The sequence below is a fragment of the Protopterus annectens genome, chromosome 8.part0 (genome assembly GCF_019279795.1).
Source record: "Protopterus annectens isolate FY-2018-M chromosome 8.part0, PAN1.0, whole genome shotgun sequence".
Classification (NCBI taxonomy): domain Eukaryota; kingdom Metazoa; phylum Chordata; order Ceratodontiformes; family Protopteridae; genus Protopterus; species Protopterus annectens.
This window is the reverse complement of record NC_056741.1, coordinates 443,783,601-443,811,192: the sequence shown is the minus strand read 5'-3', so window position 1 is coordinate 443,811,192 and position 27,592 is coordinate 443,783,601. Positions and strand designations below refer to the sequence as shown.

Below are 27,592 nucleotides of genomic sequence, written 5' to 3'. Positions count from 1 at the left end.
GAAGAGAGATGACTGTTGCAGCTTTCCATTCTTGTAGAATGAAGCCTGTTTTAAGACTATAGTTAAATAGTAACTCCAGTGGCCCTGATAGGTCATGTTTTACACAATTATTATTGGGGCCCACTGAGGCTGTGTTCTTGGCCTTAGTGAATGTAGCCAGGCCATCTTCTCTATTTATAGTTGGAGGGATTATGTTTGAAGATATTTCTTAGGAGGTGGCTGAGGGTGAGTGTGTGTGTGTGTGTGTGGGGGGGGGTAATGTTGGAACTGAATCTGTCAGCCAGCAGATTCACTATATCACCTGTCTCATTGAATGTGGCACCATTAACCACTAGTTTAGCACACTATTGTGTGCTGCCTCTGAACAAGGTCTTATGGTTGTCTTTTGCCTGGAAGGCTATCTTGACTCAAAATTGGATTTATTGGACTTAATTATCCCTCATAGCTGCCTGTTTATTTTGATTAGAGAGTTCTTATCTTTATGGAAGTTACACTTCCGGATTCTAGCCATGATCTTTTTCCTTTCATTGAATAACCTGTTTAATCTGGGATGCCACCAGAGCGATTTGTTTTTGGAGTTAGCTTTGGGCTTACTTCTTGTAGGTACAGTAGCATCTATGCAGCCATTGACATGGTTGTATGGAGTTTCTGTGAACAATTCTGCATAGGCTGCTGTTTTTTCTGGATTTGGAGGGAGAAACTATCACTTAATAAAGGGTAGTTTGCCCTGGAATAGTTCAGAACCGTTACTGGGTTTACAAGGGTTACTGAGTTTATTTTGATTTTGAGGGAGACATGGTCAGACCTTAATGGTGGGGATGTGACATTGGGAGTGGTGCAGCATTCTTCCATATTTGTGAGTACAATGTCCAGTATGTTCGAACCTCTAGTGGGTGTATGTGCTAACTGGTTAAGGGTGTTTGTATTTATGAAGTTCAGGAATCTCTGTGCCTACATATTTGGGGACATGTAGGATTCCCAGTCTATAGAAGACTAACTAAAGTGTCCCATAAGTAAGGTGTTAGGTTGGATGGTGAGTGTCTCCATTAGGTTTAAGAATGCACTATGAGTTTCTTGGGACATAGAGGGTGACCTATAACTTGCTAAAATATGGTATGAGATTTTATCTATGGTGACCTGCATGTAGAGAAACTCCAGCTCGTCATCCTGTTTAATCAACCTAGAGGTATGCTTGTTACTGATGTATTTTATAGGTTCATAGGTGTTTACTAGGCTAATGACCACAAGGGACTTTTTAAGCCTAGACATGCATCCCAAATCACTGACAAGTTCTGATACCCTTGATAAGTATAAGCATGGGCCTGGGAGATGAATCATTTACAGGTTACTTGTTTCCATTAGAGACATAGGTGCCAAACCAGGGATGAATTTCTGGTTTCCCATCCAGTTGTCCAAGTTGCACTTGAATTGGATTAGGGAGGAACTTTGCCTCACCTGGATGGGGAGCCTGTTCCATTGATGGGGTAGTCTCTGGGATGCATACCTGTCTCTCCAGCAGGTCTTATTTATATCACAGGCAAAGTTTAAGTCTTTAGAACGGGTAATTCTGGTATTGTTTGCTTTGTGTAATATGCAGGAGGTCCATCAGAGTAGAGTCTGACAATGCCTTGTATGCCAGGCACAGATCTCCCCTCCAAAGCATGTAAGAGACAGAATACAAGGATAGGGCCTTAAGGCAGTCTACATAGGACATATTACTTATGCCCTGTATTCTTTTAGTGAGGAACCTCTGTGGATGTTCCAGCTGTTGGATATACTTGGTTAGGTACATACCAATGGGGGCATTATATTCAATGATTGGTCTGATGAATGCCGAATAAGTAGAACAATCCTTAGACTTAGATGCCATATGTTTGGTTATAAGTTGTGCAACATAGAATGATTTCCTCACCACTGTGGACATGTGGTGATCAAAGGCTAGATTACTATCTATGTGTGTCTCTAAGTCCCTGACTACTCGGTCAACTCTAAGGGGGTGTTGTCAATATGATAGTTACCAGGGATGGATGACTTCCCAAAGGATACTATTATGCATTTCTTGGCATTTAGTTTTAGTCCATGACTCTGACACCAGTTGCTTGTCTGTGTCAGCCCCTCCTGTAGAACATTTGTGTCAGTGTGAGATTCAATGACAGTTCCTAATTTGCAATCATCTGTAAATTTAGTCAGCCAGAGACCACTGACATTGGCCTTGACTTCTAAGAAGTAAATGCCAAAAAGGAGTAGTCCAAGGACTGACGTCTGAGGGGCTCCACTTGTAACTGGCCTCTTTGTAGAGGTGGACTCCTCAAATCTAACTTCCTGGGTCTTGTTTGTGAGCTGGTTGGCTATCCATCGGGTGACATACGGGTTTGTACCTAACCTTTTGAGTTTGTCAACAATGCCTGAGTGGGGAATTGTGTCAAATGCCCTGGCCAGGTCAAGGTAGGCAGTGTGAATGATTTTGCCCATATCCATTGCTTTGCTGACCTTCTCAAAGAATTCCACCAGGCTGAGTAGGCATGATCTGCCCTTGATGAAACCAAACTGGGTTGGGTCCAGTGTGTGGAGGTTTACTATATCTCTGTTGGCCATCTGCATGATAATGCTTTCCATGGCTTTACATATAAGACTAGTGAGACTTATGGGTCTGTAGTTTGTAGTTTGTAGGGTCTGTAGATGGCCGACCTTTGTGTAGAGGGATGATTGTTGCCTTTCTCCATTCATGAGGCATGAAGCCTGTTTGGAGGCTACAGTTAAATAGTAATTGCAGAGGCTCTGAGAGGTCATGTTTCATGCTATTTAGAAGGCATCCTGTGATATTCTCTGGGCCCATTGATGCAGTGTTCTTGGTCACCTAACTATTGAGACACCTCCACTTTTAGTCCCTGTCTGTACAGCTACTGGTCTAAAAGTGTGAAAGGAGGTGAAACCTTGCACGGCTGGGGTACTATCTGCAGCTTTAACCCACAACCTGGTAACTGTACAAATGTCTGTATTCTCTAGAGTGAGGAGGGCTTGGAGGGAGTTTAACTTTTTATTTAGGATCCTGGCATTGAGCAGTAACACCCTGAGGTTCAGCTGAGTTGATTTTACTATATTGGTAGGTTTGTCAATTTGTCATTGCCTAAAAAAGCTCTATGGGGAAGGATAAAGTTTTCGCCAGTATTCAAAAGCCCAGAGGGGACAGGTGCAGACCATTCCTGGTTTGTTAACCCTGTCTTTCTATGCTGACAAATACTGGATTCCCTTAGAATGGCACCAGAAACGCAGTTAATTGTTAAAATCAATCATCTTCTGTTGGTATTGTGGCATCATTCTTGATAAAGGTAATATCATGCTCAGTGCTAGGTTCATACCAGCCTGAGACACATAGTCAGAGAGATCAATAATGTCTCTTTTCATATAGTCCAGGGAGATACGTCTCAGGACATTTACACCTACATGGACTATGATGGAATCATATTGGTACCTGTGGTGTAAAGACCTGAATGTGTGCATAATTTGGTGGATCCTGGCTCCAGATAAGCAACTAACTGTTATCTTCTCCTTGTTCAGCCTGGTTAGAAGGGTATCAGTACATCTTACAATGGAGTATCTTATGACTAGAGTTCTGGGAAGTGTGTTTGCTTACTCTATGGGCTTTATATTTGGGGCTCCACTGATTGAGGTTCTATGTATGTATGTATGTATGTATGTTAGGTGTTGCTTTTGTTCAGTGCTTTTGGGTTTGCTGAGGATAATCTTTGGTTATGGGTATTCTAGGTGGTCTTTTTTGCTTAGAAGTGCAGCTGTTACAGTGCAATTTGTCAGTAACTATGGTTGATTTGGTGCAGCATGTCAGTAACTATGGTTGACTTGCTCACAGGGGTCAGCAGCTCAACCAAAGCTGTGCAAAATATTTACATTTGTTGTCATCCTTAGTTGTTTCCAAGGTATAGTTATTACAAAGCTTTGATGTTTATGCATGCATATGTACATATTTGTGTACTTGAACTTATGATGGGGTGTTGTACATGTTGTGTTTGGAGTACGTGGTAATATACCTTATTTCTGTGTGATTATGATTAGGTACAGATTGCAGAAGTGCCATGTTATGGCACCTCTGTGTCATGGTTTACAAAATTATATATGTCATGACTTAATATGGCATTTCTTTTTCCTGGTAGTGCAGCATACATTATACAAGTATTCTGCTTCATTGTACATGTATGTTGCATCCATTCCCCACACAGTTATTAGTTATCAGGGTAACAAAGTATCTAGGCCCTACAGTGAACAATTGGGGCACGCAAGTACATAAAAATGTCTGACCCAGCTCTGTTAGAAATGCTACATCTAAAGAAATCCCAATCCCTCCACACCGCATGCCCCAGAGACCTCAACCTCATTACCACAATCAACAGAACATGCTGGAGGGACAGGTTCATAACCCAGAGACAGCCTATGCTATGGAATAGACTTCCCATACATGTCAAACAGAGCACCTCACTGGCCCTCTTCAAGAGAAATCTTGATGAGTGGATGGGAAATAGAAAATTCACCCCAGGGATCACTTCAGTGGCTCTACTCGTCAGAGGACCTGGGAACTAAGATCGGGTGGCACAATGCCAGGGTAATCCTATGGGCTAGGCTTGTGAAGGCTCCAGGGCCATTAGCCTAGTACACACCTATGAACCTATAAAAAAGACATTCCAGCCCACTGGTCTCTCAGCAATGACAGCTTCAGTTACAGCGTATATGTGAGGGAGATAATAAAATGACTATATATTCGGGATTGACTCTGCACATGAAGGTATGCTTTTGTAAAACAGGAGGTACCCAGAGCACTCAGGGTATAAAGAACACCATGCAGATTTAGTGAGGACATAAAGGCTGTGCAGGAAGTGCACCTCTAATAGTAGAAGGCACACCTAGACAGAGGATCAGTGAGTAGTGCTCTGCATGTGACATGCACACATAGTACCATCTGTGTCAAACTGTTCCTCCAATACTGGCAGTGTACTACTCAGACTGGATGTGTCTGTAGGGTAGTAAACCCTTTCACCTGACTACTACTGTCATATGTTAAGCATAAGGGTCTGTTGTGTGATGTGTTAATGTGTTACACATTGAATCACTTACCAATACACATTCATGCCATTTGTGTATCACTGATGGTGGTCTGTGGTGACATATTCATCTGGTAAAACTAAAAATCCAGTGTCTGTGAAATGGAAGCCTACCTTCCAACAATTATGTAGGGTGCACCACATCTCTGACACTTGCCCTCTCATTGTTTACTTCAGCTTTATGTCTTTATATTTAAGTAACTGTCCCATACATGCAAACACAACTACTGTCATCACATAAATTACGTCTGATAGGCTATCCTCTCTTTCCCTCAGTTCTGTTTCTTAAATCCAACATCAACAGCAAGATCTTTCCTTTTCTCTGGATCTCAAATATGTAGCAACCTGGACTTTGCTGTAATGTGAGTTCATTTCAACAGTTTGTGTGTCTAAATGTTCTGTTCATCTGTTTATATCATTATGTACATGTTTTTCATTGTTTGTGACAACTGTGGCTGAGTCATGGCTGAAAAGGGTTCAAGGAACAACTCACCTACTGAGTTAACAAAATAAATAAAGAGTCTTACAAAAGGACATGTACAATAATTAGGTACAAGTGAGATACTGCTGGTAATGTTCAAGGAGGACTATGACCTGCAATGTGTTTCTTGAGCTATAATGACAATATGCCTGTCACCATATTGTGCCCTTCTGTTTGCTGAATAACATCACCATCCTTCCATAACTCCACAAACTGTATGGATATGAAATAAAATCCATCCACCTTGGGCAGGAGTGTCTTTATTGCCAAGTAACACCAAAGAAGCATGCATGCCAGTCTAATAGATAGCAGTTTGCCACAGTCCACAGGTAACTGTCTAGGCTTGAGCTTGGAATAGGTATTTACCAGGTGCTGTATTAAGTCATTGTGGTGATTTAGGATCAGCCTCCTGCTTGCCTACCAGCTGTAGCTCATTCTGTTCTGCTCCTCCTGCAGTATGCAAAACAAGGTGGTTTTTAGACACTAAGTTACAAAATGAGGACCCTAGCTTCCTGTGCCATTACTCCGTTGTTTTCCATCTTTGAGTAACCTGTCCTCAGTAGCTCATATGTGCTACAGAATGTTGGAGGGTACTGAAGTGGCAGCTTATTCACCTATCTTGCTGTTATTACAATGTGGTATGGTCACACATGCATGTAGTTAGTAGAAAAATCTCAAATACTGACAATGCTTCCTGGGGGAGGGGTGCTGCATGCATGTAGTTAGAGGCCTAAGGAATATTATCAGTAGGTGGGAGACTTGTTACCAGGAGGTCTTTCAGGTATATAGTGAAGGTGAATCTTTATCCCATGCTACACAGACAGACATCTGACATTCTATATGTTGCCAGGTAGAAACTGTATTTGACATTTTTCACAGAAGGGAAAGCTGTATAGCTGTATGCACATCATCTTATTGCTCCTTTTTCAATGTTGCTCGGTTATTTACATGGATTGTACACTGAGCTGTTGTTCCCTCAGCAGGATGTATAGCATTTCTGGCACCTTATCATATTTACATATGATATTTGTGTTCATGAATTTATATGTTAGGTGCTAGCAGCCTGAGGTTCTCCTGTGTTCCAACATAGCCATTCTGGCTGTGGGAAAGGCCTCACCGATCAGGAGGAGTTGAGAGGTGCATATCTTCCACATTTTGTACATTGATGGGATGAAACATCTGACACCTTCCACTGTCTGGTTATTTGCACAATACAGAAATTTACCTATCTGTAAGGGGGGAGTATTGCAGTCTGAAATCCATCATGCTACAGAGTTTATCTTATTGTTGTGGTGCTCTGTTCCATCTGACACTGGATACCACCTTCTCTAGTGTCTTCCATGATGGTTGTATGCTGACCACCACTGTGGTACATCAAAAATACATGTGGACTCCATTAAGATATTGCCAAAAGGCTAGGACTGAACTCTAGACCCTGGAGTTGTGAAACAAAGATCTTAATAACTTAGCACACCATTATGCCCACATTAAGTAATTCCCACATACAATGAAATGAAAATCAGGCCTAATATATTGTCTGCAAAAGAAATTTAGTACTCTTACTAAATTATATTAAGAAGGGTGGGAGTAATCATGAATACCAAATGAATGAAAGATATTTATGAACACCAAATGAGTGACACATATTAAGTCCATCTGCTGTTTGGGTGTACTTGTATGATAGAGGATGTGAGAGGTAATTAAAATTATAGATTAGTATCCTCCTTATCTGCAAACATGTGACTAGAATGTTTTTAACACCTTTATTGAATTACCACTTCAGACATACAAACATACATTTATATAAAAGAAAACAAACCATGTTAACATGTTCACAGTTGCAAACATTATACATCACACACATTATTTTATACAGTTTTCATCAATCCAGCAAAACTGGAATTCTGTATGTATTGTTCCCACAATTTCCATTATTCTATGTAATTTGTTCCTACCCTTTTTTTTTAAGATCTCACTCCCAGTTCTTTATCTCTGTTACAATATGAACTACTTTGGATACACCTAGTTTAGAATTTGATTTACATTTTCTAGTAATTACCTTTTCAGCAGCCGCCAGAATTAAATTTAACAAGGCCTTATCCTGAATCCTAGCTCAAACATAATTTTCTTCATTACACCCATTTGTTCGCACAATATTTCTGATAGAGTACTCTGTAGGGAATTTTTAAAGTCTGCCAAGTCATTACACTCTCAAAACACATGTTCCCAGTTACTTCCTTCTTCCCTACCTCCATTTGCTATTAATCTAAGGACATTTTCTTTGGAGTCTACTTGGGTATAAAAATAACTATGCAAACACTTCCAAGGAAAAATCGTAAATCTTCTAGACTTTGTTGAATATTTGGGAACATATGGCCTCCCATTGTTTCTTTGACAATTGCTTATCCAATCTTTTCTAACCTCCTCTTATTGATTCCTACAATTATTGTACAATATTCTATATGCCCTACTAATTACCTTTTTTAACAGAAGCTTCTGTTAAGATTCATCTAAAAATAATACCAGAGCAGGTCTTTCATTTAGGGTTACCCTTTTATTTTCTCTTTGCCTGTACTCTGATAGCAGTCCTTGATAGGGAAGGCAGTCTCTAGCCTGCAGTTAAAATGCCTTCTTTCCCTCTTTACATTATATTACCTTTCCCTCTATAATTATTTGTTTTAACTGTATAGCTCTAAAATATCCCTTCAAATCAGATAATCCTAATCCACCTTATTCTATTAGAAAGATCCACTTATTTAGCTTCACTCTTGTCTTCTTCCCCTCCCAGATAAAATCCTTCAACTCTTTATTAATTATTGTCCACAACTTCTCCTCTGACTGATAAAAATATGCTTTACCTGTATATAAAACAAAAGGTAATAAAACATTTTCACTGCTTGTATCTTTTTATCCCTATCCATAAACAAGAGCTTCCAGTTTCTCTGTTTTTGTATTATCTTTTGTTAAGGTTCTTTCCACATATCCTTAGCTGCCATAACGAAATCCTTTTTAACCCATACTCCTAAATACTTCATTTTATTGTCTCCCCATAAATATCGGTATTGCTGAACCAGTTCATGAGAGGGTACATAGTTTATAATTATAATCTTTATTTTGTCTTCTTTAATTTTATATCCCAAAAAAACTGAAGCTGTCTCAGAATGTTCTACAACAATGAGATGTCCTTTTTTGATTCTATCAGGTAAAAAATAATATTGTCTTCAAATAAAGCCAACATTTCTTGATTACAGTACCAATTATAGCCTTGAATTTCTGAGTTATTTATTTTTCTTGCCAATGGCTTTAAATATAACACAAACAGCAAAGGCGAAAGAGGACACTCCTGCCTGGTTCCTCTCTTCAGACACAACTTATCAGAAAGGAACTCTACCACTTATATTTTTGCCTCTGATCCCCCATATAGTCTCATAATTAACCTTATTATTGCATCAAGGAATGCAAATGCTTCCATTGCACTACCCATAAACTCCCAGCTTACTCTGTCAAATGCTTTCTCTGCATCAAGCTGTAGGTCTTGGCTGCTTTCTCATGGCAAGTTTGTACCATACACGTGATGTATCCTTTCAATAAACAAATTTGCTGTGGAATACCAGTCCAGTTACTTACTTATGCTTTCATAAAATTAATAAAGTAGTATTTTCTTCTTACACTCTGCTTCCCTCTGGATCATCATTGCTCTATTAATGTTGTCAAATGTTTGCCTCCCGTCCATAAAAATCACAGCAGGGGTATTTTCCTAAACTCCTCTTCCCTCTGGATAATCATTGTTCTATTAATGTTGTCAAATGTTTGCATCACCTCCACAAAAATCACCTTGATCCATATCTATCAATTCTGACAATATACCTTTGCCATTTTTTTAGCTAATATAGACATAAACACTCTTTAATCATGATTTAAAATTGAAAGGGTCTATATGAAGCTAGATCTGATGGCTGTTTTAGGTATTATTGCCACCAGCTTTTTTCCAGGATGTTGGTGCTTCTCCTCCTTTTAAAATATTGTTAAACAAAAACCTTCCAGAAACAAAGGTGAAACTTGGGCACAAGCCCTTGGTGGCCTATAGCAGGGGTAGAAATCTAAAGAATATCTTGGAAGGGCACAGAAACCAAGATAGATTAAACTAATATAGGTCACTAATGTTTAAATGTGGGACTTGTAGGTTCTGCAAGTTCATTAATGATGGCTCATATGTATCAGTAACTAATTCTAATTTGACTTTAAAATGTCCTGGTAAATGTAATTGCAACTCTACCAACATGGTTTATCTAGCAACCTGTACCTCCTGCCCTGGATTTTGTATAGGCAAAACCACACGTAGGCTCAGGGATAGAATAAGTGTGCACCTTAGAGCCATTAAAAGCAAAGATGTGCACAATGCCCTCTATCTTCACAGTGTTACATGCATTGAGTTTAAAAATTTCATTTTTTTTTGTGATAGAGTGGTGCAGAAAGAAAATGGGGGAGATGAAAAATTGGAGGTTGAGGCAAGAGAGGTAAAATGGCAACTTAGACTAAATGCCACAGTAGCTCCAGGACTTGATGCTATTTCACTGATACCAATATTAAAACAAAGGGCTCTGGTTGTATAGAACAAAGAAAACAAGTATTGCCTAGTTTGCTTATTTGCACATGTTGAATATGTACAACTACAATTTTTTAAAAAAACATGCTTTTATATATAAATTTCTTGTAAAAATATTTTTGGTTTGTTATATACAAACGAACATTTAAACATATTGAATTGTGTTGTATATCTTTAAATGAGATGAAGTATTTAATTGGACGCACATTTTACATTGGGTTACTTAAAGAGAGTGCTAGATGTATTGCAATTGACTCTGAAGAAGCCTGTTATATGTAAGGTGAAAGCGCTAAGTCTGTTGTGCTATTAAACAAGTTTTTTAGTATTCGTTTTCATCCTGTGGCTGGAATATTTATTTTCATTTTATTTTAGTTTGTGTGTCAGTTGACACCTTTGTTTTTATGTAAATTTGCTTCTCTTCTGTCTGGTGTACAGTGACTAATCATTTTCCACATACACTATACTGGCTCCAGTTTTATTACCTTGCCCTACTGCCACAGTTTTGTAAGGATCAGCTCTATCTATTGGCATTGGCAAGGTCACTAAAGCTATGGATGGGGCAAAACAGTGCACACTGTCCACCTTATCCTGACCAAGGTGTTCTACACAATACCTCACACAGGCATTGTAGCTAAACTCACAAAATTAGGCATAAACCCATATGTCACCTGCTGTATAGCCATCTGGTTCACTGAGAGTATGCAAGAAGTTAGGATAGGGGAATCCACCTCCACAAAGAGACAAGTCAATAGCAGGGTACCACAGGCATTTGTACTGGGTCACTCCTTTTTGGCATCTGCTTCTCTGAGGCCAAGGTAAACATGAAGGGCATCTGGCTGACCTAGTGTGCAGATGACTGCAAAATTAGGTGTGATAACTGAATCCCCTAAAGAAACAGATACCCTGCAAGAAGGCCTTATGCAGACAAACATTTTGTGCCAGAGCCATGAACTAAAACTCAATGTGAAAAAATGCTTAATGTTATCATTTGAGAAGATGGCCACTCCTGGAAATTACCACATTGATAATACACCCCAAAAAGTAGAAATTTTGGTCAGGGATCTGGGAAAATATGTTGACAGTAATTCGACCTTTGACTACAGTGGTGAGAAAATCATTCTACATTGCACTCATTATAAGTAAAGGCATGGCATCCAGGTCCAAGTAGGTCATTGTTCCACTGTTCTTGACTCTCATCAGATCAGTATTGAGTTCAGTGCTTTGTTTGGCATGAACCTAACCAAATACTTGAAAGAGCTTGGGAGACTACAGAGATTACTCACAAAAGGAATATAATGATTAAACAGCAAGTCCTGTATTGATTATCTCAAAGCCCTATCCCTGTACTTGGACTTCTATGGACTACTGTGCAGTGATCTATGCCTAGCCTACAAGGCATACTCTGATCTCACACTAATAGGTTCATAGGTTCATAGGTAGGTACTAGGCTATTGGCCCTAGGGCCTATATAAGCCTAGCCAAAAAGGTACACTGGCTTTCGCCATCCAAAAAAATTATTTTCCTGTGCCCCTGTCAAGCAGAGCCACAGAAGTGATCCCTGGGGTGAATTTCCTATTTCCCATCCAATCATCAAGATTTTTCTTGAAGAGTGCTAATGAGGAGCTCTGTTTGACATAGATAGGTAGTCTGTTCCAGAGTATGGGAAGTCTCTGGGACAGGAATCTATCCCTCCAGCATGTTCTGTTTATTGTGGTGACAAGGTTTCAGTCCCTAGAGCATGTAGCTTGGAGGGATTTCTTTAGGTGGAGCATGTCCAACAGCTCTGGGTTTGACATAGCTTTGCATGTTAGGCAAAGATCGCCTCTGAGTAGGCGATATGTGACAGAGTAAAGCTGGAGTTTTTTTAGACAGTTTGCGTAGGGCATCTGTTTGAGGCCAGTAATCCTCTTTGTGAGGTATTTCTGTGGCCTTTCCAGTTGTTGTAGATGTCTTGTGAGGTACATACCAAAAGGGGCATTGTACTCTATAATGGGTCTACTGAGTGGTGGGTAGAGGGGAACAATGACCTCTTTTTTTCTGGATGAGAAACATTTTGTGATGAGGTGTGCCATGTAGAAGGATTTCCTAACCACTTTGGCGATGTGATTATCAAAGGAGAGACTACTGTCCACCTGTGTCCCAAGGTCTCTTATCACACTTTCAGTGTTAAGTAGATTACCACCTATGTGGTAGTTCATGGGTACAGAATTTTTACCAAAGGGGATGACAATGCCCTTTTTGGCATTGAGCTTGAGGCCATGGCTTTGACACCAGGCATCTGTCTCAGTGAGGCCCTTTTGTAGGATGTCCACATCTTCAGGAGTTTCGATTATGGCTTCTAGTTTGCAGTCATCTGCGAACTTAGTTAGCCAAAGACCTTCTGTGTTAGTCTGTACTTCAGAGAAGTAGATACCAAACAGGAGAGGACCCAGGACTGAACCCTGTGGTACTCCACTTGTCACTGTTCTGAAGTCAGATTTGGAGTCTGCTACTTCTACAGTGTGGGTTCTGTCAGTAAGCCAGTTGGCAACCCATCTTGTGACATAGGGATTTATACCTAGTTTAGTGAGTTTATCTATAATTCCAGAGTGGGGGATGGTGTTGAAAGCCTTGGCAAGATCTAGATAGACTGTGTGAACCACCTTACCCTCATCTATGGCTTTGGTGACTGCTTCAAAGAAGTCAATCAGGTTTAGGAGACATGATCTGCCTTTTCAAACCTGAACTGTGTGGGGTCCAGAATTTGGAGATTACCAATGTCTTTGTTTATGAGTTCCATGATGATACGTTCCATGGCCTTGCAGACCAGGCTCATCAGGCTAATGGGGCGATAGTTCCTGGGGTCTGTCATGGCTCCCCCTTTGTGGAGTGGGATAACCGTCGCAGTGCACCATTCAATGGGCACAAAGCCTGAGGTGAGGCTATGATTGAACATGGTACTTAGGTGGGGTGCCAGTTCATTCTGTAGTTCATGTAGAATGCAACCTGTGATGTTGTCAGGTCCCATGGATGCTGTGTTCTTGGCTTTGGAGAGTGACATTTTTACCTGTGCAGTCATGATCACAGGAACTTTACATTCTTCCGGTATAGAGATGGGCCCTTTAGGGGGTGAGAGGGAGGTAAAGTTAGCACTGAACCTATCTGCCAGGATGTTGGCAATATCAGTTGGTTCTGTATATTTAGTGCCATTGTGCTGTAACTCAGAGCAGATCTGAGTGTTGCCATTGAGATGCTTGACATAGCTATAGAATGCTTTGTGGTTGTCTTTAGAATCAGTGCCGATTTTGTTTTCATAACTAGCTTTGGAAGATTTTATGATGGATCTCAGCTTATTAATGAGGCTGGCCAGGGAGTTCCTCCAATCATGGGATTTTACTCTTTTTTTGCAACAGTTTCTTTCTTCTGTTGTAGAGTTTGTTTATGGCAGAAGACCACCAGATTGGCTTCCTTTTTTTGGAGGATAGCATCTTGGTTCTGTTAGGGATAGCATGATCCATGCACTCGTGTAAGTGCTTATAAAGTGTATTGTGTAGGATTCAGCAGTTGTACCTCTATTGTCCATCTGCATGGGTGTCATGAAGTTTGCCACTTCTGTCTTAAGAAGCGTGAAGTTGGCTTTGGAGAAATTTTTTATGGTTGTTTCCCTAATGGGGTGGGGTGGGGTCGGGATGTGGATGTCTAGGGTGATTAGCTTGTGGTCGGATCTGATCAACGAGGAATTGACCTCTGGTGTGGAACACCGGTCGCCCATGTTGGTAATGACCAGGTCTAGGATATTGCTGCCCCTGGTGGGGATGTGGATAAGTTGAGCCAAGGCATTGGAATTTATGAATTACAGAAAACATTGAGCAAAAGAGTTGGTACATGAGTAGTTTTCCCAGTTAATGGTGGGGTAGTTGAAATCACCCATTATTACGGTGTTGGGTTGTGCCCTAATATTTTCCAGTGTATCAAGAAAAGAGGAGTGGGAATCCTGGGGCATGGTGGGGGGTCTGTAACAAGCTACAATTTGGATTGTGGTCTTGCCCAGAGTTAGTTGCACTTGGATAATCTCGGATGCATTATGCTGAGCAACTAGCTTGGAGGTGTGGACATCCTTAATGAATATGAACACACCTCCGCCTTTAGTGTTTCGGTCCGGGTTAGGTGGCCCAAAAGGTGTGGTATGAATTATAGCCTGGTAATGCAAGGGTGATCTCTGGAGCTTTGAACCAGGTCTCTGTCACTGCACAGATGTCGATGTTCTCCATTTTAAGGAGTGCCCCAAGTGAGTGCAGTTTGAGGTTTAGACTTCTAGCATTGAGTAGCATTACCCTCAGATTTTGCTTGCTTGTACCTGTTATGGTGGTGAATTTGTCATTTGAACCTTGCCTAAAAAAGGCACTATAGGGGTGGCAAGAGCCTTTGCCAGTATCCAGAATCCCAAGGATGACAGGTGCATGTCATCTCTGCTAAAGCATTGTGGTCTGTCAATTATGTCATCCCAGGCAGACAGATACTGGATTCCCTTAAAATGACACCAGTAGCTTAGCCAATTGTTGAAGTCAATCATTTTGTCCTTGTACTGTGGTATAATTCTGGGTGATGGCAGGATGCTACTCAGGGCTAGGGTCATACCTGCCTGGGCTACAAGATCGGAGAGCTCCTCCATGTCTCTTTTCATGTAGTCCAGGGAGGTACATCTCAGGTCATTCACACCAACATGGACAATGACAGAGTCATATTTGTACTTGTTGTGGAGTGACCTGAGTGTGTGCATTATGTGGCGGATCCTGGCAGCCGACAGGCAGCTGACAGTAACTTTCTCCTTGTTTAGCCTGGTGAGTGGAACATCAGTGTGCCTGACTATAGAGTCACCTATGACTAGAGTGTTGGGTATGTGGCACACTGATTTTTTGGGCTATGTGTCATTTGGGTTGTGTTGGGGGGTGGAGGTTGCTTGCATTTCTGCTTTGGAGGCCTCGGCTGTTTGGGCAGATTTTTACTGAGAGCCTCTGCGAATGTAGGCATGTGTTTTGTGCTTCTATGTGTGTGTTTTGGTGGTGTAGGTTTTGAGGGACTATGTGATGAGTGTGGTGAGGTGCAAGTGTTTACCTTCTTCTCTTGACTGTCTAGTCCAGTCTTCGGTGAAGAGAGCTTTGCTTCCAGTTTGCCTATATAAGTGTATCTCTCACAGGTTGTAGTGTTGGGTGGTAGGAGGAGGAGAGAGTTGTCTGTGTACATGAGGCAATTCTGCATTGCCCCAAGATGCCCAGGTTCATCAGATAGACAGGAGAAAACACCGGGAGCTGGCCTTTAGACATGCCTGGATAGGTGCTTATTTATTAAGTATTAAAAACTGTTTTCCTCTAGACAAGTGAGGAAGGTTGAGTGCTATAGTAATTTGTAGCTTATTTAGTGCTTAAATGAGTTCTGAACAAGTGCTGAGCTCACAGAAACAGATTTGAGTGCTTAAACTAAAAAGCTGGCTAGTTGTAATGGAAAATTTGAAGAGCAAACTTTATGGCGCTGGGAACACTTTAACCCTAGTTAAGCAAGATGGGGGGGCTAAGGAGCTTACAAACAGTCCTGGATACAGCAAATCTGTATCTGGACTAGACTTGTTACAGGAAAGGGGGGAAACAAGCTTAGAATTTGTTTTTCAGTAAAGTGGAAATGGAGAAAGCTGGAACAGAAGTTAATTCAAGGTTAAGAATCTGAGTGGTTTGGCCTTCACAAATGTTCTCTCTCTATTAGATTGAATGAACTAATGACACTAGACTGGGAGGAGTGTCCCAGATCAAATATACAGTATGGGCGGGCAACTGCAAAGCCACCAAGTATAAGAACACCACAACAATAGGGAGGGGGGGGGGTTGGGAAACTAAAATCATTACAGCTGCTAGCTGTAGCCACTAAATGAAAGTTTTAAACAGAACAAGGAGCAAGCAGACTCTAGAGAATGTTTTTAACTGCAAACAATCTAGACTAGAACACAGAAACCTCAAAAAAATAAAAAATGTACAGAAAAGCACGGATAGAGCACTCACAAACAGAAAATACAACTTTCAGTATGAAAAAGCAGTTTACAGTTAAGTAATTCAGTAAACATGCAATTAGAGCAGTGAAACTGTATCTAGCAATGAAAAATACAGTTAAAACAGTATAAAACAGTACATCAATGCAGTGAAACAGTAACAAAGCTTTATAACAGTGCAAAATGTAGTAGATTAACTGTATAGCACAATTATAAGCATTACAGAAGTGCAGTTCAATGAAATAAGTGTAAGAAATAACTTATCCTGCTCTTGGAATCTTAAGGAATTTCTGCTTAGTTTCAGTAATGAATTATCATCCACAGCTTGATAAATACAAGCACAACCTTTTCCAGACACAGGGTTTATATACCAGTTAAGGACATCCAGAAAACAAATAGAAACAGAAATACCCATTCTAAGGCTCTAAACCTCATCTGTGGTATAAACAGGACATGTTAGAAGGATAGGTATGTGTCTGAAAGATTATCCCTTCTGTGGAATAGACTTTTCATCAGTATGAAGTAAAGCTCATCCCTTTCATCAGTATGAAGCAAAGCTCATCCCTAACCATATTCAAATGTAACTTGGGCCAATAGCTAAGAAATCACAAATTTACCCCTGGTTTGGCACCTATGTCCCTAATGGATAGGGACAGCCTGTGAACACTCAATGTCTACAGGTCTATATCATAAACATAAATTTCCTTGGGGTATTGACACGTTAGGAATCTATCCAGCAATCCACATCTCATTTTTTTCTACTTTTGCATATGCAGTCAAGGTATCACATCAAAGGTGACAATCATCTAGAACCAAAGTGTACACTGCTGTATGGCTTGGCCTTGGTAAATTTGGGGTAAGATTGGCTAGGCTTAAAATGGCTCTTGGGCTGAAAGCCTAGTAACCTCATATGAACCTCTTTAAATGTAACAGGTTGCAGTTATAAATATGGTGGCAATAGTTGGTGGAAATATGACATACAAAAGCAAGGCTGAAGAATTTAGTGCTGACTAATGTATATCTGATAGACCTTATGGAACATACAGAAAAAGGAAAAGAATATGAGAGGAGATAGGATATATGGCAGAAAAACAGGCAGGACGTATAGAAGGGTGGTAAAAGTAGGAGTTATGTACTGCAGGAAATGATATTGGCAAGAACAGGGATGGTGAGAGTGAGATGATGAGAAGCAAATAGCTATAGCAGAGGGGTGTATGGTTAATCATCGAAGACAATATCCATCGAATGGCTTTTGAGCGAATAGTAACTGCCGAACATGATTTTTATTGTATAGGCTCATCGTCATAAATACATTCATCGAATACTCATAGTTGGACATGTACAGGGAAGTAGCACAACAGGAATATTAGATTAGCACTGGACATTCACTGTGCCCCCCACACCCCTCTATGTGGGAGGCTGTGCTCCTCTACCTCCACTGATTATATATAGCAATGCCGAGATCACACTATGGTGGGGATAGGGCAGGTTTGCTATCATGTACTGAAGATGGCCAGCTATGAGTATTTGATGAATGGATTTACAATGATCAGCCTATATGACATAAAGCACATTCAGTGTTTTTTTTTCCCTTAAAAGCCATTCGATGGCTATTGTCTTCAGCGATTAACCACAGACCCATAGCAGAGACCCAGAGTAATGAGTCTGCAAGTGTGAGAGAGAAAAGAGTGTGCGAGGAGGTGACTGAAGATTGGCTGAAAGTTCAAAGGAATTGAGACACATGGATTGAGGAAGTAGAAACAGATTTGCGATTATTTGGCTTGGTCAAACAACTCCACAATTACTGTGCTTGTTACTGGTAAGCTGAGACTTAAAGGTGGCCATTCTGAAACTGTCCTTGGAGGTAAGTTTACATATATGAATAGGTGGACTGGGATTGGGAAAACAACCTGGGATGAGACAATAAATGGTCCATTGAGATCAGTGCACTACCCCAGTAAACAAATATAGATTAAATAAATAAATAAAGAAAGAAATAAAGAAAACAAGAATGCCAGCTCAGTGTGGGTAATGCCATAGTGCTTGATAACTCAATGACAATACAATACAATTCAAAGACATTATAAAGCTGCATGGAGCAACATCTTATTAGTTCAATGACACTCAGCCACTATCTTCCTTCATAGAATAGAGCCTGTAGTCACTATATCTGACCTTGATACTGCAGGAGGTCTGCCCCAAGGCTCTATACCTACAAGTTTACTGAGAATGTTGTCATTGTTTAATAGCCTGTGGTCACTACATCTGACCACGATACTGCAAGAGCTCTGCCGCAATGCTCTACACCTACAAGTTTACTGAGAATTTTGTCATTGTTTAATGTAGGCATATTTATCATGAAGAACCTTGCTGTGTGTTAATTTAATCAGTTAAATACATGTCGCTCTGTGACTGAAAGTCTCTGCACTCTAAGGATCTCTTACTAAGTTGGCCACTGTCCCCTTTTGCTTGACCAGTAGAGTATACTGTATATGCCAGTTATTTAGTCTCAGGAAATGACAGACAAAATGTTTTACTTGCATCTCTTTGTTAATTGATTTGTTCTGCCTATAAGTTGACTGCTCTCAGTTATAAATTGACCTGAACTTCACGGCACCCATGTCAATGGAAAATAGATGCATGACTGCCGAATCATACACCAATGCACTGTATGAACACGTACATAAATGCATGAAACTAGCCATACCCAACAGGACCAAGACGCTCTACTCCAAAAAAGGAAGCCAGTCTGGTAGTCCCCTGCCATTAATAAACTCTACAACAGAAGGAAGAAACTGTTGCAGAAAAAGGTGAAGTTCCAAGACTGGAAAAATTCCCTGATTAGCCTCAACAAAAAGTTGAGATCCCTCATCAAAACCTCCAAAGCCAGCTATGAAGGCAGAATTGCATCAGACACTAAAAACAACCACAAAGCCTTCTATAGTTATATCAAGAATCTCCATGGCAGTACTCAGATTTGCTCTAAGTTACTTCACAATGGTACATCCTGTACTGAGCCAACAGATATTGCCAACATACTGGCTGACAGATTCAGTGCTAAATTCACACGCCCCCAAAGGACCAATCTCAATACCGGAAGAATGCCAGGCACCCTGCATTACTGCAGCGCAGGTTAAAGCTGCATTGTCTAAGGCCAAGAATACAGTATCCATGGGACCCGGCAATATCCCTGGCTGTGTTCTACATGAATTACAAAGTGAACTGGCACCACATCTGTGTACTCTGTTCACTCACAGCTTCACCTCAGGCTTTGTCCCTACCTAATGGTGCACTGCTACAGTCATCCCTCTCCATAAAGGAGGATCGACTACAAACTCTGGAAATTATTGCCCCATTAGCCTGATGAGTCTTATATGTAAGGCTATGGAGAGAATTATCATGGACCTAATTAACAAGGATATAGGGAATCTCCAAACTCTAGATGCCACGCAATTTGGTTTTGTGAAAGGAAGATCATGCCTGCTCAACCTGGTTGACTTCTTTGAGTCAGTCACCAGAGTGGTGGATGAAGGTAAGACAGTTCATACAGCCTACCTCAATCTGGCAAAGGTCTTTGATACCATTCCTCACTCAGGAATTATTGATAAACTCACCAAACTAAGCATCAACCCCTATATCATTATGTGGGTTGCAAAATGCTCACAGATAGAACACACAGTGTGAAAGTAGCGGACTCCAAGTCAGACTGCCGACCAGTCACGAGTGGAGTTCCACAGGGATCGGTCCTGGGTCCTCTCCTGTTTGGCATCTACTTCTCAGAAGTCCAAGCCAACACGGAGGGACTCTGGCTAACCAAATTCACAGACGACTGCAAGCTGGGAGCCATTATTAACTCCTCGAGTGATGCAGACATCCTACAGAAAGGTCTCACTGAGACCAATGACTGGTGTTGAAACCATGGCCTTAAGCTTAATGCCAAAAAATGCGTTGTCATCCCCTTTGGGAAAAACTCAGTTCTCACTAATTACCACATCAATGGGAGCCCACTGAACATTGAAGGCATTATAAGACATCTGGGGACAAAGGTTGGCAACAACCTCTCCTCTGACCACCACATTGCCACTTTGGTCAGTAAGTCCCTCTATGCGGTACATCTCATTACCAAGGGTTTTGCATCCAGGAAGAAAGAGGTCATCATTTCTCTCTACTGTTCCCTCATTAGACCAGCCATATAGTATAATGCCCCATTTGGCATGTACCTCACTAAACACCTGCAACAGCTGGAGAGACCACAAAAATATCTCATGAAGAGGATCCTAGGCCTTAAACACATGTCCTACATGGACAGACTCAAAAAAACTCTAGCTATTCTCTGTCTCATATCGTCTACTAAGAGGCGATCTCTGCTTGACTTACAAAGCCATGTCTGACCCATCTCTGTTAGAAATGCTACATATAAAGAAATCCCAATCGCTCTGCACAAAATGCTCCAGAGACCCCAACCTCATTACCACAATCAACAGAACATGCTGGAGGGACAGGTTCATAACCCAGAGACTGCAGATGCTCTGGAACAGACTTCCTATACATGTCAAGCAGAGCACCTTACTAGCCCTCTTCAAGAGAAATCTTATGGGTGGATGGGAAATAGAAAGTTCACCCCGGGGATTACTCCGGTGTCTCTACTTGATAGAGGCACTGGTAACTAATGACGGGCGGCACAATGCCAGTGTATTTCTATGAGCTAGGCTTGTAAAGGCCTCAGGGCCATTAGCCTAGCACACACCTATGAACCTATGAACCTATGAGTGTAGGAGAGCTTCTTATTGCTTTCCTCAAAATAAACAATTATAAACAAATATGTATAACTGTCCTTTATATCCCTCCTGGTGACAATACAGCTATGCTGGAAAATATCCTACATTGAATATCCATAACATTTCCACAAGAAAAAATATTGCTAGGTAATATGAATGTCAGTTGGTTGGACATAAATTCTAATTCCCCTACATTTAGCATGAACTTATATGGTTTCACACAAATAATTAATAGACCTACACATTATAGCAAGACATCAAATTCCCTATTAGACTGGATCCTAGTATCAGACCCTAGCAAATACTCCACCACAGGTACAATGTTCGACTCTCTCAGTGATCATCTCCCAGTCTATATGAGTAGACATCTCACATATCCAATTAAACAGTATATTTATAAAACAACATGTAACCTGTCCAAGTTTAACCCAGAAATGTTCATTATTATACTATCATCTATTAAATAGAATTTTCTAAAAATCTTCCCCTTAGACGATGCTGTAATTGAATTCAGTACAACTTTTCTAAATATCCTAAACAGCCTTCCATCTCCTAAAAAGAAGAGAATGGAAACAAATATTGCAATCTGGCTGTCCAAAAAGAGTATAATGCTAATGCAGGATAGAGAAAAACATTCTAAATAGCCTTGTACCTCCTTGAAGGAATAGACTGAAAACAAATAATGCAATTTATCTGCCCAAAAAAGAGTAGAATGCTAATGTAGGATACAGCAAAAACATGGAAAGAATAGCAAACATATAATCTTGAAAACTTCAGAATGCTTTGGAGTCATACTAAAAAACAAATAAATGAAGAAAAAAACTATACTATATTAACTTGCAGAATAATAATAAACACAGCCCTAAAAAAATATGGACATTCATTAAAGAAATCTTATATCCTTGCCAAAAATTCAACCCAGACCCCTCTCCCAATAACTCACCACTTGAAACTGCAATACAGTTCAACTGTTATTTTTAGATAGTATAGCATCCCTACCCAAGGTTTCTTCAACATCTAATCCCATCCTGCCCAGCAGCCACATATCACCACATCCACTTTCACCTTCAAACCTGTGCGTATCCTGTATAAAACTACTCTTAAACAAACTTAAACTGTGCTCTTCTTCAGATGATGACTTTCCAAGCAAGTACCTAAAAATAGCATCCAATAGCATTGCCTATCCTGTCTCAATCTTTATAAATAGGTCAATCCAGGAATCCCACATTCCCTCTCTCTGGAAAAAAGTCACACGTTATCCCTTTGCACAAAGGAAGAAATTCAATAGACATTAATAACTTCAGACCTACAGAAGTCTTATCTCCCCTCACCAAAAACTTGAAAAACGTATTCAAAAACAATTGCTACACTATCTCCTGTCCCCTACACAACATGGCTTCTGTTCTTCCCATAGTACTAGCAGTGCCCTTCTAAATTATATAGATACTCTCAATAAAGTTAGAGATAATGGCAAACTAGTCTCTTTCTTATTTCTAGACTTGTTTAAAGCGTTCAACACAATTTATCTCAGCAAACTTCTACTTCAAGTGTCCTCACTAGGTTTCTCTCAGCCCACCCTTCTGTGATTCAAAAGCTACCTGTCCAATAGGTATCAGTGAGTAAAATGACACTCCATGCTCTCTCCTTACTTCACAGTCACCACCAGTGTACCACAAGGCTCTATCCTTGGTCCCCTCCTCTCTAACATTTTCACCAATGCCCTCTATACTTCCACACAACAGGCCACCCTAATATAATAAGCAGATGATTCCACTCTCCTGTGTACATCTGACAACATGGCCATCTCCAAAAAATTACTCGGGAAGCTTTAACAGCCACTGAAACATGGCTTTGTAACTCATAACTCATGCTCAACACAAAAAAGACCAAACTGCTACTTTTTTCTCCCAATCTCTCTATCGTGAAAAAAACAAAACAAAATTTGAAGTCCTCTCTCTGTATAATACAAGCAGTAAAGTCACTTCTCATAGCAAACTATTAGGGATGATAGTGGATGATAATCTTACATTCAACCTGAGTATACAAAATTGCATAAGAAAAACTCATCAAAAATTAGGAATGCTTTATGGAGCTAAAAGCTTTCTCACTGATGTAACTAAAACTACACTTGCCACTACTTATCTCCTCCCCACTCTTCTTTATGTACTCCCATCCTTACTAACCTTCAGGCTTCACAAGAATGAAAACTTGAACAATGTTATAACAAAGTTGTTAAATTTGCAGCACATACCCCTTTCAGAACCCACCACTGCATAGCACTGAAAAGCCTAAATTCGGCCACATCATCTAACATATACTCAACTTCTTACACCTATAAAATTATCCAGCATCCATCTGCCTGTCCAGCACTTAAAAAACATTCTACACAGCTATGTTCCCAGTTGGTCACTGCAATCCAGTGATCAAAAACTCCTGTCTACAAACTTAGCAAATCTGCTGGGCATTGTCTGTACTTGTACAAGTTTGCTAAGGTCTGGAACTCCTTACCTGTGTCCATTAGGTCTATACCCTTCCTCCCATGTTTCAAAGCCACTGTGAAAGACTTCCTGAATAAAATTTGGCTTTGTTCTTGCTGAAAAGCTGGATAATCTATATCCCTAAATGTGAAGAAGTATATTTTCATTCTTTATACCTCCATACTCACCCTTTTCACTTACTTCCTTACTGCTATCTAATTCTCTTCCCTGACTTTCTCTGGAAATATACCATAAGCCTGTTTTTCCCTTACTTCATATTGTAATTTATATTTGTATTAGACTAACTTACCTTTAATTTTTCTACAAACTGTCTAAAATTTCATTAAATATTAAATGATTGTCACATACCTTGTATTGTTTCTTAACCAATGTTTTTATATTGAAACAAAAGAGGCACCACCGGAAGATGAAAACTCCTGCGGTTTGTAATAAGTTTCAAACAGTAAAGAAAGTGAATACCATCCACAGAAGTTAAACACAGCACGCAGTTCCAATCTTATATTATGGAGTGTAATCCAACAGTATGGAGATATATCATAAATGGATCAAAAATGATGCAGACGCGGACTTCTGTAAACAGTCCAAGTTTTAATAGTTAGCGCTTTCACCACCCAGGCTTCATCAGACAATAAACAAACATCCAAACTACAAAATTAAATAGTGTCTCAGAGATATCCATTGGATAAAACATTCCTAACATCATAAGAAACCTAATTCACAGACTATTCACAAATTGAGACCTACGCATACCATGTTAAAAAAGGTCATTGACCATGTAAAACAAATATAGTCTAGAACTATGTATAGTAAAATACATATAATAAAAATATGAATATAAAAACATACACCTAAAAATGTGCACACATATAGATTCATGATAACAACACACTCTTCAAACCGGTTATCCGGAGTAGGAGGTTGGCCGTTAAAGCAGGGCACTCTGATATTGGCCATGATGGTCTGTAATTAGTGTTTTTAGAAGAGTGTGTTGTTATTGTGAATCTATATGTGTGCACATTTTTAGGTATATGTTTTTATATTCATATTTTTCCAATGGATATCTCTGAGACACTATTTAATTTTGTAGTTTGGATGTTTGTTTATTGTCTGATGAAGCCTGGATGGTGAAAGCGCTAACTATTAAAACTTGGACTGTTTGCAGAAGTCCGCGTCTGTATCGTTTTTGATCCATTTATGATATATCTCCATACTGTTGGATTCCACTCCATAATATAAGATTGGAACTGCATGCTGTGTTTAACTTCTGTGGATGGTATTCACTTTCTTTACTGTTTGCAATGTTTTTATATTGTCTAATTTATTATAATTATTTAAACTGCAGATGTTTTTTGTTTTATTTTTGAAGATTGGTAAAGTTGTGGTTATTAAAATGTTTTGTAGTAATTTGGATGTTTTCTCCCCGGGACTCTGCTGAAAATGGGCTTCTACCCAGTTGGAATTTCCTGGTAATCAAATGTCAATAAATAATAAATAAATACTATTAAATTAATTAGTGTCTTATTATCATGTCTCTGAATCGAACACTGCACAGTTACAAGTAACTGCGCTAGTGTTCCCTGTACCAACCGTTTGTAGTCTGAAATTCAAATGAGTGTCATTATTTAATGACTTCAATCCTCAAGGTCTTGCCAGAAAGACAAAAATTTTATGAGGAAGATGCCAAAAAATAAGAGATGAAAATCTGGTCATTCTGTGAAAATTTGGACAGTTGAGAGGTATGTCAGCACACACACACACACACACACCCACACACACCCACACACACACACACACACACACACACACACGCACGCACGCACGCACGCACGCACACACACACACACACACACACACACACACACACACACACACATACACTGCTTTGCAATACTTACCTTCAACAGGGTAAACAGGCCTGCCCATGTCATAGGATTGAATTTTTGTACACTGTCAAAATTCAGTTTACACTTCTTTTCACTTTACTCACCAAGTTGTGTAAAAGAACTGTCCTTTGATTTGTTTTACCATGCTATTCTGATCCAAGCAAAAGGTTCCAGGGATGAGCACAAAGCTGCAAAAATCACCACAAAGACTACACACAAGCACTGTCTTGGTTCCAAAGAGAAATTCCACTGGTTAGCACAGTACAAGAAATGAAAACTTTATTGAGCACCTATGTCCACAGCAAGTGTCATGACTTCTTCAGAATGTTGAACCAGAATGTTGATGTGCACGTGGTTAATTAGCATTAGCTGAACCGCTGGACTGTCATATTTGCATGCAACTGGAGTAGTGCCACAAACTAGAACCTTCTTACTGCTGTAACTTTAAAACAGTCTCTAAATTGAAAACCTGGATTGCACTGAGCATACCTGCTGAAGACAAGTTTGTGCACTGAAATCCAGGTTTCTGAATCCAAGACTCAAGTTTATTTAACTGTTTTGCCATGTAGATGCCATATGTGGTGTCTTCTTGTCTAATGGTAGATGTTTTAAGCTAGAGAACTAAGGCATCAGAATAATGAAGTGGTGTAGAGGGTGTGTACAAGGTCAGTATCCTACATAGCATTGGGCATTTATTGAGATACAATGCCCTGTGAACCACTGCCACTTGAGCAAGCTTTAGATAAGAAATTCTAGACAGATAAGATAATTTAAGGCTTCATAATGATTTTAGCACAATATGTCTAATACATCCCACATAGTCAGAATTAAGGAATTTTTGTCTAAATTTAATTTATCTGTTTAGTAATGGATATACCCATAAAGAGCTCTCAGTTTTAAAGAACATCAATAAATCTAGAGAAAGTAAAGGTACCCCTTAACTCATTGCTTCCTATAAGAGTGTAGACATCAGGAAAGCAGACTTCCTGGTATCCTGTAAGAGTATACCCAACTTTACAGGAGACATCCAAAACAAGTATGCTTGTCACTGTTTTCAAAGTCTAATTTCTGAAGTCCTGGTAAAGATACATGCATAAAACTAGGGCAGCAAAGTGCTATCTACAAGCTGACATGATTTGCTAAGCACATCAGTTAAATGGTCAGCAAGTGATGTGCACATCTGGAGTTATTAAGGAATGTTTACAAAATATTATGAAAAAGTAGAACATATTTCTATGTTGACATTAATAATGTAAAAATAGAGTGTGATACATCCATGTTGGGGGTGTTGGATTCAAGCAGTGGGTATTAGTAAAAAAATAACATTAAAACATCATGGGTAATATGAAGACATTTTGAGATATAAATGCTATTTAAAGCAGTTATAACTATTACTTATGTGTTTTAAACTGCTTCAGTTTCATAAAAGCTGAGTGTCCTACAGATGAACAAATGGTGCCAGCTTATACAAACTATTAATGTGGACAATGTTTCCACTAGTACTTGTTAGCTAACACAATAGTTTTGTAGATTAATATTGTTTTGAAATATTGTGAAAGCCTTATATGCATGATATAATTTTTGAACAGGGTTTTTTGGCTAGGGTTGAATAGGTCTGCAGAATGATTGCCTAGTACTTACCTATGAACCTATAATCCTATTTGCAATATCAGCAATATCACAAAACAGCAGTATTCTATCTCTTTTTGTAATACATAACTGGAAAGCTCTTGAACAGGTGAACAATTTTCTCACTAATATCTTGGATCTATCTTACACACTTATAGCGATATAACCTTTTGTTTTTTTTACATAGCACTATTATTCTTAAACAAATACAGTTTTTCTTTCATAAATCTGTAATTTAAAATCAGCATGTACAGATAGACCTTTGATACTAACACCAGTGTATACCCTATTGTCTACAAGAGAGAGATATTTTGCATTTTTTGTAACTCACCATTTATCAGATATTATAATTCTAATGAAGTGTGTTTTCAGTAGAGTATTTTGGAGAAAAGTTCTCAGGAACTAAGTGATTTTCTGGCTAAGAAGATCTCAGGAAGCAAAGGTATTAATTAACCTCCTACTGTTCAGGATTAAATTAATGCTGAGTGTTTCTTCTTAAATCTAGGGTCACAACAGTGGGGAAAGACTAAGATCAACTTCATTCTAAAATAGGTCACAAAAAAAGCTTTATTCAAGGTAAACTTGCCATC

The 27,592-nt window shown here is 39.6% G+C and overlaps 1 protein-coding gene across 3 annotated transcripts in view; it reads right to left on the bottom strand.

The window, feature by feature from the left end:
• Positions 1-27,592, bottom strand: part of LOC122808864 (protein S100-A1-like) — a 202,763-nt gene that overhangs the window by 21,219 nt on the left and 153,952 nt on the right. The window lies entirely within an intron of this gene.